General features: G+C 43.6%; 1 pseudogene; it reads right to left on the reverse strand.

The window, feature by feature from the left end:
- Positions 1-10,021: 10,021 nt before the first annotated feature.
- On the reverse strand, positions 10,022-12,066 carry LOC130046158 (glyceraldehyde-3-phosphate dehydrogenase-like; annotated as a pseudogene).
- Positions 12,067-13,794: the final 1,728 nt, after the last annotated feature.

A 13,794-nucleotide genomic window follows, 5' to 3' on the forward strand; every position in this document is an offset into this window, starting at 1 on the left:
GTTGCTAGAATCAAAGAGAAAAGATGAGAAGAGTTTATTTAAAAAGTAGATACTTGATAGCTATTCATACCAATGAAGTTAATTTTGATGGAACTGGAAAGGACTGATTGATTTTGTCATGTTCCTTGTTCTGACAAAGGGGAGTGCAGTGTTAGGACTCATTGACCAATGGTTATCCTTCCTGCCACCTCTTCACTCCCTTGCTCTGGCTGTCTCTCAGGGAATTGTAACCCCTTCTCAGGAAAGATGCCATGGATTGGAGTTAGAGCACAGCCAATGGAGTTTTAAGAAAGCCTGTGTTCTGGTAGATACTGGGGGGAAGAGGAGGGGAGTAGGCTGAAAGGACGTTGTGACAAATTTCTGCTTTCCTCAGAAAAACAGGAGATTTTAGGACATGCTGGAATATATAACTTTTGTTTTTGTTTTTGTGTTTTGCATTTTTTGGGTCGCACCCAGCTATGCACAGGGGTTACTCCTGGCTCATGCACTCAGGAATTACTCCTGGCAGTGTTTGGGGACCATAGGGGATAGATGCTGTGTGCAAGGCAAACGTTTGCAAGGCAAACACGCTACTCGTTGTGCTATTGCTCCAGCCCCCGGAATATATAACTTTTAAGCAGAACATATATTCTACGTTTCAGTTTCCATCAAAGTTGCCAAGACTATTACCAGACACAGCTGACCTAAATTCAATCTCTGGCACCACATACATTCTTCCAAGCCCTGCCAGCAATGATCCCTGAGCACAAAGTCAGAAGTAATCCCTGAGCACAACTATATGTGGCCCCTAAAGTAAAGTAAAGTAAAGGCCCTCCCGTTGATCGTCGATTTGCTCGAGCGGGCCCAGTAACGTCTCCATTGGAGACTTTGTTGTTACTGTGTCTGGCATATCGAATACTCTCGGTAGCTTGCCGGGCTCTCAAGGACTGAGTTGGGAGCTTAGGAATGGCAAATGTTTTTCTTGGTTAATACCTTTCCTATTTGAGCTCCCATTTGACACAGCAATACCACTTCTGGGAATATACTCCAGGGGCCCACAGACACACAGTTGAAACATCATCTGTACTCCTATGTTCATTGCAGCACTCTTCACCATAGCCAGAATCTGGAAACAACCACAGTTTCCAAGAACAGACGAATGGATAAAGAAACTATGGCACATCTACCCAATGGAATACTATGCAGCAATCAGGAAAAATGAAGTCACTTTTTGACATTTTAAATGGATGAACATGGAGAGTATCATGCTGAGTGAAATGAGTCAGAAGGAAATCGACAGATATAGAATGACTGCATTCATGTGTGCTATATAAAAATAAATATAGTAGAAGAATAATAACCATGGCCAGGGAAAACAGGTGTTAAGAGGATTGGTCAATGGTTGGAACTAACCACAAGTGTGTGGGGGGCTGAGGGTAGGTAAGATAGAGAAGAAGCCACTATGACAATAATAGCTGGGAATGATCTCTGGACAAGAGCTGAAGATTAAAGGTAGGTAAAGTATATTCTGGATACCTTTCAGTATCAATATTTCAAATCACAGTGTCCCAAAGGAGAGAGAGAGAGAGAGAGAGAGAGAGAGAGAGAGAGAGAGAGAGAGAGAGAGAAGAGAGAAGAAAAGCACCTGCCATAGAGGCAGGCAGGGGTAGGGGGTGGGAGGTGATTGGAGGGAACCTGGGGACAAAAAAAAAACCAGGGGAAAAATACCCTTCCCATCTGATAGCAGGTATCAGAAAGTGGAATAGGAGAGATTGTGACTATTTCTGGAATCCATTAGTTTTCCTTCTTTGAGGTTCTAATGTTTGAACTCCACTGGTCTTATCTGTTCTTGGTCCCATCTTGAATGTCCTGCAGGAAATCTCCCATGTTACTTACCTTCATGTCTTCCTGCTTCCTCCATTGGAAGAACTTCTAAGACCATCTTTGTTATCTTTCACGTGAACTCTCTATGCAGAGGTACAGACCATCCCCAGATGACCTACTCTTGTTCAGATGTGCAGACAGATTCCGTAGCATGATTCCTGACTCCTGGTGTTCATACCCTTTGGAACTGAATATAAACAAGACTTGTATCTTCCTTTAAATAAAGAGGATAAGACAAAAGTATGTGGAATTATATGATTAAATTATAGAGGACTGTTATTAAAACAGTCCTCTTTGGAACTGAATATAAACAAGACTTGTATCTTCCTTTAAATAAAGAGGATAAGACAAAAGTATGTGGAATTATATGATTAAATTATAGAGGACTGTTATTAAAACACCAAACATCAGCCAAGCGGCACAAATGCTGGCCGACTTTGACCGTGAGTGTGGAAAGGTAGGACTACAGCTGAATCTTACGAAGACAATGTTTATGAGAAACAGCCTTGTTCCTGATGCCCCATTCGCTCTCAATGGAACGACCATCTCCGAATGCAACAGCTATGTGTACCTAGGTCGAGAGGTCAACATAAGAAATGACCTGGCACCCGAGCTGCGCAGGAGGAAGAGAGCGGCTTGGAACGCCTTCAAGAACGTCAAAGAAATAGCTAAGAGGACGAAGAACCTCCGGCTCCGGGCACATCTCTTTGATTCCACTGTTCTTCCTGCATTAACATATGCCTCAGAGACCTGGGCCCTACGCAAACAAGATGAGAACGCCATTCAGGTCTCCCAAAGAAGAATAGAAAGAGCTATGCTTGGAATATCACGTTTCACTCAAATAAGAGAACGAATCCGGAGTTCTGACATCCGTCGACGATCAAGGATCAGGGATGCTGTCTCATATGCCAAGGTGTCGAAAATCAGATGGGCTGGTCACGTAATGAGATTTAAAGACGACCGTTGGACTAGAGCTGTTACTGATTGGATTCCACGGGATGTCAAGAGACCGCGTGGCCGCCCACCTACCAGATGGTCAGACTTCTTCGTCAAGATCATGAACGATCGGTTTGAGGCCCTCCATGTTCCCGGAGCGAAGAGATGCCATTGGGCTACACTAGCACGCGACAGGGACAAATGGAGACGTTACTGGCTCCCGCTCGAGCAAATCGACGACTAACGGGAAGTTAAGTGATTAAGTGATAGAGGACTGTAGCACTTGACCTAGGAGGGGTCTTTCTCATTTGCTGGGGCTTTAAGGAATCATTCAGTCTTGTTGAGTGGCATCCTGAGGCAAGGACTTTGGGCAGCCTTTGAAATTGAGAACAACATCTAGTGAACAACTTACATTGACCCCCCAGCCAAGGATAGTCTGAAAAGAACCCTTTTTCAACTACAAGGGACTTAATTCAGTCAATAGTAGAAGTCTGAAAGTGGATCTTTCCACGGTCACGATTCAGTTAAGACAAAAGCTTGGTCTTCATTTCAGTCTGGTGAGATTCTGAAGCAAAGAACACAGTTACCTAAAACCCAGAGTTCTAGAAAATAAAGTGTCTTGTCTTAAACCTGTAAAGTTAGAGTAATTTATTGTACTGTAATAGAAAACACAAGGAACACCAGGGTCTGAAGCCTGAGCAGTGGCCTCATTTGGTTCCTCAGACTGTGTTAGAGTGAAGTTAACATCTTACTCAAACACTTCATAAGAAACCTCACTAAGCACTTTACATGATCCCACCACAGTCTCTCTGAGTCTAGACCTGAAGAGGAAGTTCTGACTTTTTTCTCTCATTGGGGGAAGAATGGAGAAGGGGAAAACCCATCAAACTTCGGCAGTTTTCTTTGTTGTTCTATAATTGGAAATTTCTATAATCTTTCTACAAGTCTCCAGTAAGGATTTCAAGTGATACCCAATTTCAGGCAAGGGGGGGGCGGTGCGTGGAACTGGAGCTTTAGCACAGCAGGTAGGGCATTTGCTTTGCACATGGCTGACCCGGGTTCAGTTCCTCTGTCCCTCTCAAAGAGCCCAGCAAGCTATCGAGAGTATCCTGCCTGCATGGCAGAGCCTGGCAAGCTCCCTATGGCATATTCGATATGCCAAAAACAGTAACAAGTCTCACAGTGGAGATGTTACTGGTACCCGCTCGAGCAAATCAATGAACAATGGGAGTACAGTGCTACAGTGCTACCCAATTTCCAGCGAAATTCTCTTAGTTCCCTTCCATTCTTTAAACTTCTTTTATAGACTGGTTGAGTCACTTTTTGTTTTTTTCTTCATAATGTCTTCTTGGGTGAATGTATTTATTCGTACATTGGAAGTGATTTTCTTTTCTGTGGCAAATGGGGTGATGGGAGTGGTCGCTTCAGATGTGAGCATTCAGGGGAAGCAATGTATACAGAAATGGTTGGAGTAATAACAAACTGCCATTTGTCTTTTGTCATCCATGTGTGAACAATTCTATGCAATGATAACACAAATTAAACTCTTGTTGGATGGAACAGACTCCATTTCCTGGTGTGTACTCTGGTTTTTAGAAGGTCATTTTGGGGTTTGCTTGTTTGTTTAGTTTTGGGGCTATGCCTGGCAATGCTCAGGGATTCTTCCTGACTCTGTACTCAGGGATTACTCCTGGGAGTGCTCAGGGAGGAACATATGGGATGCTGAGGATCGAAAACCCGTTCACTGCATGCAAGGCAAACACCCTACCCATTGTATTATTTCTCTGATTTCAAGATGGCCATTTTCTGAGGCCGACCCCTCCACTGCCATGCCCTTGGCATAGTGTAGGATAACATTGGTTTGTCCTTTCTGCCTTGCCACAGAAAGCTTATGTTGATTGTGCTACTCCCACCACAGTGCTCCCATTCTTCTGTGTTTATTTGTAAACTCTCTTTGTGCTCTGCTTCCCCAACCAGTCAATCACCTTTGTCTCCTAATCAGAGAAGAATGTTAACTTGTAACTTGTAAATATATTTCTCGAAATAATAAAACTCAGAGCAGAGATTAACAAGATGGAAACCCAAAAAATAATCCGAAAGATCAATGAAACCAAGAGCTGGTTCTTCGAGAAAATTAACAAGATCGATAAGCCTCTAGCAAAACTCACAAAGAAAGAGAGAGAGAAAACCCTAATAAACCGAATCAGAAATGAAAAGGGGGTCATTACAACAGAAACTACAGAAATTCAAAGGATCCTCAGGGAGTACTTTGAGAAGCTTTATGCCACGGAACATCAAAACCTCGAGGAAATGGATAAATTCCAAGACTCCTACAGACTCCCAAGGCTGAACCAAGAAGACCTGGAATACATGAACAGACCTATCACCATCAAGGAAATTGAAATGGTAATAAAAAATCTCCCCAAGCACAAAAGTCCGGCCCGGATGGATTCACTAGTGAATTCTTCCAAATCTTTAAAGAGGACTTACTCCCAATCCTCTTTAAGCTTTTCCACGAAATTGAAATATCAAAAACACTTCCGAACAGTTTCTATGAAGCAAATATCACACTGATACCAAAAGCAGACAGAGATACCACAAAGAAAGAGAATTACAGATCGATATCCCTGATGAACACAGATGCAAAGATCCTCAACAAACTACTAGCAAATAGAATCCAACTACTCATCAAAAAGATCATACACCATGACCAAGTAGGATTCATCCCAGGGATGCAAGGATGGTTTAACATTTGAAAATCAATCAACATAATCCATCATGTCAACAAAAGAAAAGATAGAAAGCATATGATCATATCAATAGATGCAGAGAAAGCATTTGACAAGATCCAGCACCCCTTTATGTTGAAAACCCTAGCCAAAATGGGTATAGAGGGGACCTTCCTCAACATAATTAAAGCCATCTACCACAAGCCTACAGCAAGCATCATGCTCAATGGGGAAAAACTGAGAGCCTTCCCTCTAAGATCAGGGATGAGACAAGGATGCCCACTATCTCCACTGCTGTTCAATATAGTACTGGAAGTACTTGCAATAGCGATTAGGCAAGAAAAAGATATTAAGGGCATTCAGGTAGGAAAGGAAGAAATTAAGTTCTCACTATTCGCAGATGATATGATACTCTACTTAGAGAACCCAATAACCTCCACCAAAAAACTCCTAGAAACAATAGACTCGTATAGTAAAGTTGCAGGCTATAAAATCAATACCCAAAAGTCCATGGCTTTCCTATACGCAAACAGTGAGAGAGAAGAAAGCAACATGAAAAAAACAATCCCGTTCACAATTGTGCCCCAGAAAATCAAGTACCTAGGAATCAGCTTAACTAAGGAAGTAAAGGACCTGTACAAAGAAAACTACAAAACGCTACTTCAGGAAATAAAAGAGGACATGAGGAAATGGAAAGATATCCCCTGCTCATGGGTTGGGAGACTTAACATTGTCAAAATGGCAATACTACCGAAAGCATTGTATAAATTCAATGCAATCCCTATAAAGATACCCATGACATTCTTCAAAGAAATGGAGCAAACACTCCTGAAATTTATATGCAACAATAAGCCCCCACGAATAGCTAAAGCAATTCTTGGGAAAAAGAAAATGGGAGGAATCAACCTCCCTAACTTCAAACTTTACTACAAAGCAGTAATAATCAAAACAGCATGGTACTGGAACAAAGGCAGAACTGCAGACTTATGCAACAGGGTTGAATACACTGACATCTCCCCTCAATCATATGATCATCTAATCTTTGATAAAGGTGCAAGTAATGTGAAGTGGAGTAAGGAAAGCCTCTTTAACAAATTGTGCTGGCATCAACTGGACGGCTACATGCAAAAAAATGGGCTCAGAACTCTGCCTAACACCATGTACAAAAGTAAGATCAAAATGGATTAAAGACCTCAACATCAGACCAGAAACCATAAGGTACATTGAAGACAAAGTTGGCAAAACCCTCCATGACATTGAAGCTAATGGTATCTTCAAAGATGCCATGCCACTGGCCGAGCAAGTGAAAACAGAGATAGATAAATGGGACTATATTAAACTAAGAAGCTTCTGCACCTCCAAAGAAACAGTGACCAAAATACAAAGACAGTCTACAGAATGGGAAAGGATATTCACCGAATACACATCTGACAAGGGGTTGATATCCAGGATATACAAAATACTGGTTAAACTCCACAAGAAGAAAACATCCAACCCCATCCAAAAATGGGGCAATGAAATGAACAGAAACTTTCTCAAAGAAGAAATCTGAATGGCAAAAAAGCACATGAGAAAATGCTCTACATCATTAATCATCAGGGAGATGCAGATCAAAACCACAATGAGATACCATCTCACACCTCAGAGACTGGCCCACATTCAAAAGAACAAAAGCAACCGATGCTGGCGCGGATGCGGCGAGAAAGGGACACTCCTTCACTGTTGGTGGGAATGTCCACTGGTTCAGCCCTTCTGGAAAACAGTATGGACGATTCTCAAAAAATTAGAAATTGAGCTCCCATTTGACCCAGCAATACCACTCCTGGGAATATATCCCAGAGAGGCAAAAATGTATTGTCGAAGTGACATCTGCACTTGTTTGTTCATTGCAGCACTCTTTACAATAGCCAGAAACTGGAAGAAACCTGAATGCCCAAGAACAGATGACTGGTTAAAGAAACTTTGGTACATCTACACAGTGGAGTACTATGTAGCTGTTAGAAAAGATGAAGTCATGAAATTTACATACAAGTGGTACAACATGGAAAGTATCATGCTAAGCGAAATGAGTCAGAAAGAGAGGGATAGACATAGAAAGATTGCATTCATCTGGGGGATATAAAGTAACAAAATATGAGATTAATACCCAAGAATAGCTGAGATCAGCACCAGGAGGATTACTCCATAGCTTAGAGGCCAGCTGGGCATTCTAGGGGAAAGGGCAGCTCAGATAGAGAAGGGAACACCAAATAAAGGGTATTTGGAGGATCCTCCCAGGAGGGGAGATGCATGTCGAAAGTAGACTATGGACTGAACATGTTTGCCACTCAATGTCTCTTTTGCAGACCACAACACCCAAACGGAGAGAGAGAACACAGGGGATTGCCCTGCCACGGAGGCAGGGGGGGATGGGGAGATGGGGGTGGGGGGGACATTATCCATGGTGGTGGAAAATGGGCACTGGTGGAGGGATGGGTATCTGATCATTGTATAATCAAAACCCAAGCACAAAAAATTGTAAATCTACAACTGTACCTCATGGTGTTTCACTAATAAAATATATATATATATATATATATAAATATATTGCCTTTCTCTTCTCCTTAGGTCCTTTGCATAGTTAATTCAGAGTAATGTCCTTTTTGTATTGACAAAGAAAGGCAGTTAAGTCTATGCTTTTGTAACTTGGGAGTTAATTGACTTTGAATGATATTCACTCCTGGGCATCTGTTCTCTCAACTTAAGCCTCAGTTGCCCTTAGTTCCTAGCACCCTTAAAGCAGGGTCCCAACGAGGGACTGGATGGACCCAGGACAAGCTGTGAGCTACCCTGGCATCAAAATGGGCCAGGCCAAACTGCCATAATACATAACTATAATTTAAGATCATGGTCATGGACAAATTCTTGTCATGATCCAGAAAGTAACAACTAGATTAGGGCCCTGCTAGGTTTAGGAAAGACTAATCTGTCCTGAGCACTGTAGTCTAGTCTATAGTGAGATGTTCCCAGGCGAGTCACCCTACAAGCTTAATGTATCTCTTAACTGTGTCCTTACAAAATGACTAATATGAAGAAGTAGAATTAAGATGTTAATTAAGATATTAATTAAATTATTGGACTAAGGAAAGGAGATAAAAACCCTAAGTGAGATTTTGCCCCTGAGCCTGATCAGCAATCAGTAAGGGCTTGAATATGTTGATTGTGTTACCCCCAATGCAGGGGTGTTGGGGAGAGACTAGGGAGAGACCAAGGCAGTGAAGGGAGCACAGAGAGACTAGCAAGTGAGACAGGAGGAGACAGGACCGAGGGGCAGCGTGAGACTGGAATGGGGAGCTTAGTGAGACTGGAACAGGCATGTGGGGAGAATGGAATAAATGGCAACTGATCAACAACCAGTCTGGCCCTCCTTTCCTCCTTCATCCGCCCATGGCATGGGCCATCCCGGGTGGGAGAGCAGCCTGAGACCACCGAATGCAGGTGGCGAGTGGAGCCACTGGGATTTTCCTAGTTGCTTGGAAACACAGTATAGCACTGGATTATCTATTGTGTTTGAACCTTAGATGAAAGTAAACAGAATTTGCAAACACAAATAACAGGAGAGTTTAGCATGTCAGTTTTCACAATGTGCAGTTAGAGAAACTGCCCTTTCTCAGGACCCTTTGCTGGCATCTGCTGGTTAATCTTTTAGAAGTCCACAAATCCACGATTGGCCTTTATGAGCTTGTGTTGCTTTCCACCAGACCACTCTGATGGACCACGTATGTACATGTCTAAGTATGTGCACATGTATGTATGCGCACATGTATCTGAAGCTTTCAAAAGGAAGACATACCATTTAGTATTATCGGAGACAAAGAATTAAGACTCAAATTTTCAACTATCCATTGCTTTTTCTTTAAATTGTAAATGCAGGGTGTTTGGGTTTGTTTTGTTTTTTTTATATACAGCTGAGATGTTAGGAATTAACAGGAACCGAAAGACAAATAGATTGCCTTTTTAGAATGTACATCAATTGTAAACTTCTCTATCAATTGTAAACTTCTCTATCTTGTTAAAATGTTACAAAAACTGTGGTCTGTCTTGGATGGGGAAGAAGCCACTAAATACATTGTTAAACTGCTTCCTCTGCGAAGCTCGGAAACTTTAGAAAAATTGAAGTTCTTTTTCTGAGAGGCCTATGTGATTTATTTTAGCTAATATTATCCAATTTTCTTTATATGGTAAATAATGTGCCTTCTGCCACTTTGCTTTTATTTATGCAATTATTTATTTTGTGGGGTGCTGTGTACTTTATTGATAGTACATAACAACCTAAGCCCCTCCCTAAACCCCTCCTCTTCGTCAGGGATACTGGGATGGAGACTAAGGTCAGGTAATTCCCAGTGTGTTGAATGAGTAGGGGAAGGACTCCCCAGCATCTGAGGACCTCTCTCTCTCTCTTCCTCTTAGTGCTCCCACTGGGGCTGTTGTTCTGGGGGGATGGAGGGGCACACTCATTCCTTGGAGGACATGTGGACCATGAGGTTCACCACCCTATTGCTGCAGCCAAACTCATTGTCAAACCAGGAAATGAGTTTGATGAAGTGGTCATTTATATGGTAAGATTGGTTTGTCCTTTGTGCCTTGCCACAGGAAGCTTAGGTTGATTGTGTTACTCCCATCACAGTGCTCCTGAGGCACTCCCATTCCTCTGTGTTTATCTGTAATCTCTTTGTGCTCTGCTTCCCCCCAACTATTCAATCACCTTTATCTCCTAATCAGAGAAGAATGTTAACTTGTAAATATTGCCTTTCTCTTCTCCTTAGGTCCTTGGCATAGTTAATTCAGAGTAATGTCCTTTTTGTATTGACAAAGGAAGGCAGTTAACACTATGCTTTTGTAATTTGGGAGTTAATTGACTTTGAATGATATTCACTCCTGCGCATTTGTTCTCTCAATTTAAGCCTCAGTTGCCCTTAGTTCCTAGCACCCTAAAAGCAGGGTCCCAATGAGGGACTGGATGGACCCAGGGCGAGCTGTGAGCTACCCTGGCATCAAAAATGGGCCAAGTCAAAGCGCCATGATACTTAACTATAAATTAGTAGCATGGTCATGGACAAATTCTGTTATAATCCAAAAGGTAACATCTAGATTAGGACCCTGCTAGGATTAGGAATGACTAATTTGTCCTGAGCACTGTAGTCTGGTCTATAGTGAGATGTCCCCAGGTGAGCCACCCTACAAGCTTAATGTATCTCTTCCTGTGTTCATACAAAATGACTAATATGAAGAAGTAGAATTAAGATGAATGTTTAAATGGCTATTGGACTAGGGAGAGTAGGAACACACCCTTGGTGGTATTTCTCCCTTAAGTGGATCTCCTGACTGCAGGAGATCAGGAGGAGCTTTCATATGTTGATTGGAGAGTATCAGGGGGGACAGGAGGAGACTGGAATGAGGGGCAGGGTGAGACTAGAATAGGGAGCTTAGTGAGACTGGAACAGGCGCGCAGGGAGAATTGAGTAAAAGGCAACTGATCACCAACCAGCCTGGCCCTAGTTTCCTCCTTTGTCTGCCCATGGAATCAACTGTCCTGGGTGGGTAAGTGGCCTGAGACCACCGAATGAAGGTGGTGAGAGAGCGTCACAGATTTCTTATTCGTTGTATGAATATACAGTCATTGTGGGCAATGCCAGCCCCAGCATCGAAGGTGGAAAAGTGGGGGTCACTATTCAAGTTGCAGGAGACAACCTGGGCCTCGGTATAGCCCAGGATGCCCTGGAGGGACCCCTGCGTGGCCTCTTTCATGACTTTTTTGATGTTGTCATTATTTGGCAGCTTTCTCCAGGTGGAAGGTCAGATCCACAAATGACACGCTGGGGGTGGGGACACGGAAGGTCACACTAATCAGCTTCTCCTTCAGCTCTGGGAAGACCTTGCTCAAGGCCGTGACATTGGGGATGATTTTCTGTGCTGCCCCTCAGCCTTCATACCAGAGTTTCCCAGAGGGGACGTCCACGGTCTTCTGGGTGGCAGTCATGGCATGGATGTTGGTCAAGAGGCCCTCCACCATGCTGAAATTGTCATTGATGACCTTGGCCAGGGGGGGCCAGGCAGTTGGTGGTGCAAAATGTGTTGACGATCATCTTGAGGAAGTTGTTACTCTCCTGAAGATTCACATCCATCACTAACATGGGAGCAATGGCAGAGGGGGCAGAGATGATGATCCTTTAGCCTGCCCCCCCCCAACAAGGGGCCCCAGTCTTCTCCATGGTAGTGAAGACCCCAGTGGACTCCACAGCGTCTTCAGAACCAGCTTTACCCTGTTGAATATTGGTGGGATCTCGCTCCTGAAAGATGGAGATGGGCTTCCCATTCTCCACCAAGACTTTGCCATTGAACTTGCCTTGATAGGCTCATACTGGAAGATGTAGACCATGGAGTTGAGGTCAATGAAAGAGTCATGGATCATCACAATTTCCACTTTGACAGAGCTAAAGGCAGCCCTGGTCACTAGGTGGCTGATATAACCAAATCCGTTCACTTGAACCTTGACCATTATGCCCCAAGAATGCGGCTGGTCCTGCACAAGAACCAGCTTCTGTCCAAGAGGGAGGAACAGACGGTCACCACTTTGCCTTTATTTTTTTTTAAGGTAAGGTAAAAGGTAAGGTAAAAGGCCCTCCCATTGATCATCGATTTGCTCGAGCAGGCCCAGTAATGTCTCCATTGGAGACTTTGTTGTTACTGTGTTTGGCATATCGAATACATCACGGGGAGCTTGCCAGGCTCTGCCGTGCAGGCGAGATACTCTTGGTAGCTTGCCGGGCTCTCCGAGAGGGGCGGAGGAATCGAACTCGGGTCGACCATGTTGGCTGCATGCAAGGCAAACGCCCTACCGCTGTGCTATCGCTCCAGCCTTTTTTTAAATTATTGTTTTTTATTTTAACGAATCACCATGAGATACAGTGACAGACTTACACATTTTTGTGATTACATTTCAACCAAACAATGTTCGAGTACCCATCCCTCCCCCAGTGCCCATTCTCCACCACCAATGTTCCCAGTGTCCCTCCCACCACCCCCACCCCTTCCCACCTCCTGCCTCTGTGGCAGACACATTCCCTCTTACTCTCTGTCTCCTTTTGGATGTTATGGTTTGCAATAAAGGCACTAAGCAGCCATCATGTTTGGTCCATAGTCTACTTTCAGCATGCATCTACCATCTGAGCAATCTTTCCAACCATCATTTACTTAGTGGTCTCTTCTCCATCCCACCTGCCTTTTCCTCCAGCACATGAGATCAGTTTCCAAACCGTGGGGCTATCCTCCTGGTAGTGGTAGTAGAGACCACTTTGCTTTTATAAACACACACACACACACACACACACACACACACACACACACTGATTTGCTCACTGTTGCAAAAATTTCTCCTATCAAGATTACAATTCAGTAGGTCGTTATAAGCCTTTTCTTTACATTCTTGAAATAAATGGGAGAAAGTGAGGGAAGAAAAAGAAAGAAAATATAAGGTTTGCTCAGACCCAATGGCACCTCTTGAGATCAAATGGCAATAGGCTAATGAAATAGTGACATTCCCAGAATCAAAGATCACCCCACCCCCAGCATATACTCTTAGCCCACCTGGCACCAGGAAACCACCAGACTGCATTTCATGCTTTCCTCATATTGACCCCCTTCAGAGAACAGAAGGACAGATCAAACACACTGGATTCCACTAGTCTTTGTTCCTTTTTCTCACTCAAACCAACTTAAAAGCCCTTAGTCTTTCCCAGGGCAGAAATTCATCGGGTTCCACTGAGTAGCAAATCCCAATAAACCAACTATTTCTTCACTTTTACTTGTTTGTGTCCCTCTGTCTGTGCTGAGTGAGGTCTCTAACCTACCATGTCACTGTCCTCCCATTGTTCATCGATTTGCTCGATTTGCTCCAGCGGGCCCAGTAACGTCTCCATTGTGACACTTGTTACTGGGTTTGGCATATCCAATACGTCACGGGTAACTGACCAGGCTTTGCCGTGCGGGCGAGATACTCTTTGTGTCTTCGTAGCTTACTGGGCTCTCCGAGAGGGGCAGAGGAATCAAACCTGGGTCAGCCAAGTCGGCTGTGTGCAAGGCAAACGCCCTACCCTCTGTGCTATCACTCCAACCCTAGTGAGAGGTTGCAAGGTCAACCTAAAGTCAACCTACCATGATAGTACCCCAAACCCAGACCTTACTCCAGTTGCAGATATTCTTTTCTTTTCTCACTCTAGTCCATGCA

The sequence above is a fragment of the Sorex fumeus genome, unplaced genomic scaffold (assembly GCF_029834395.1).
Source record: "Sorex fumeus unplaced genomic scaffold, SorFum_2.1 ptg000007l, whole genome shotgun sequence".
NCBI lineage: Eukaryota > Metazoa > Chordata > Mammalia > Eulipotyphla > Soricidae > Sorex > Sorex fumeus.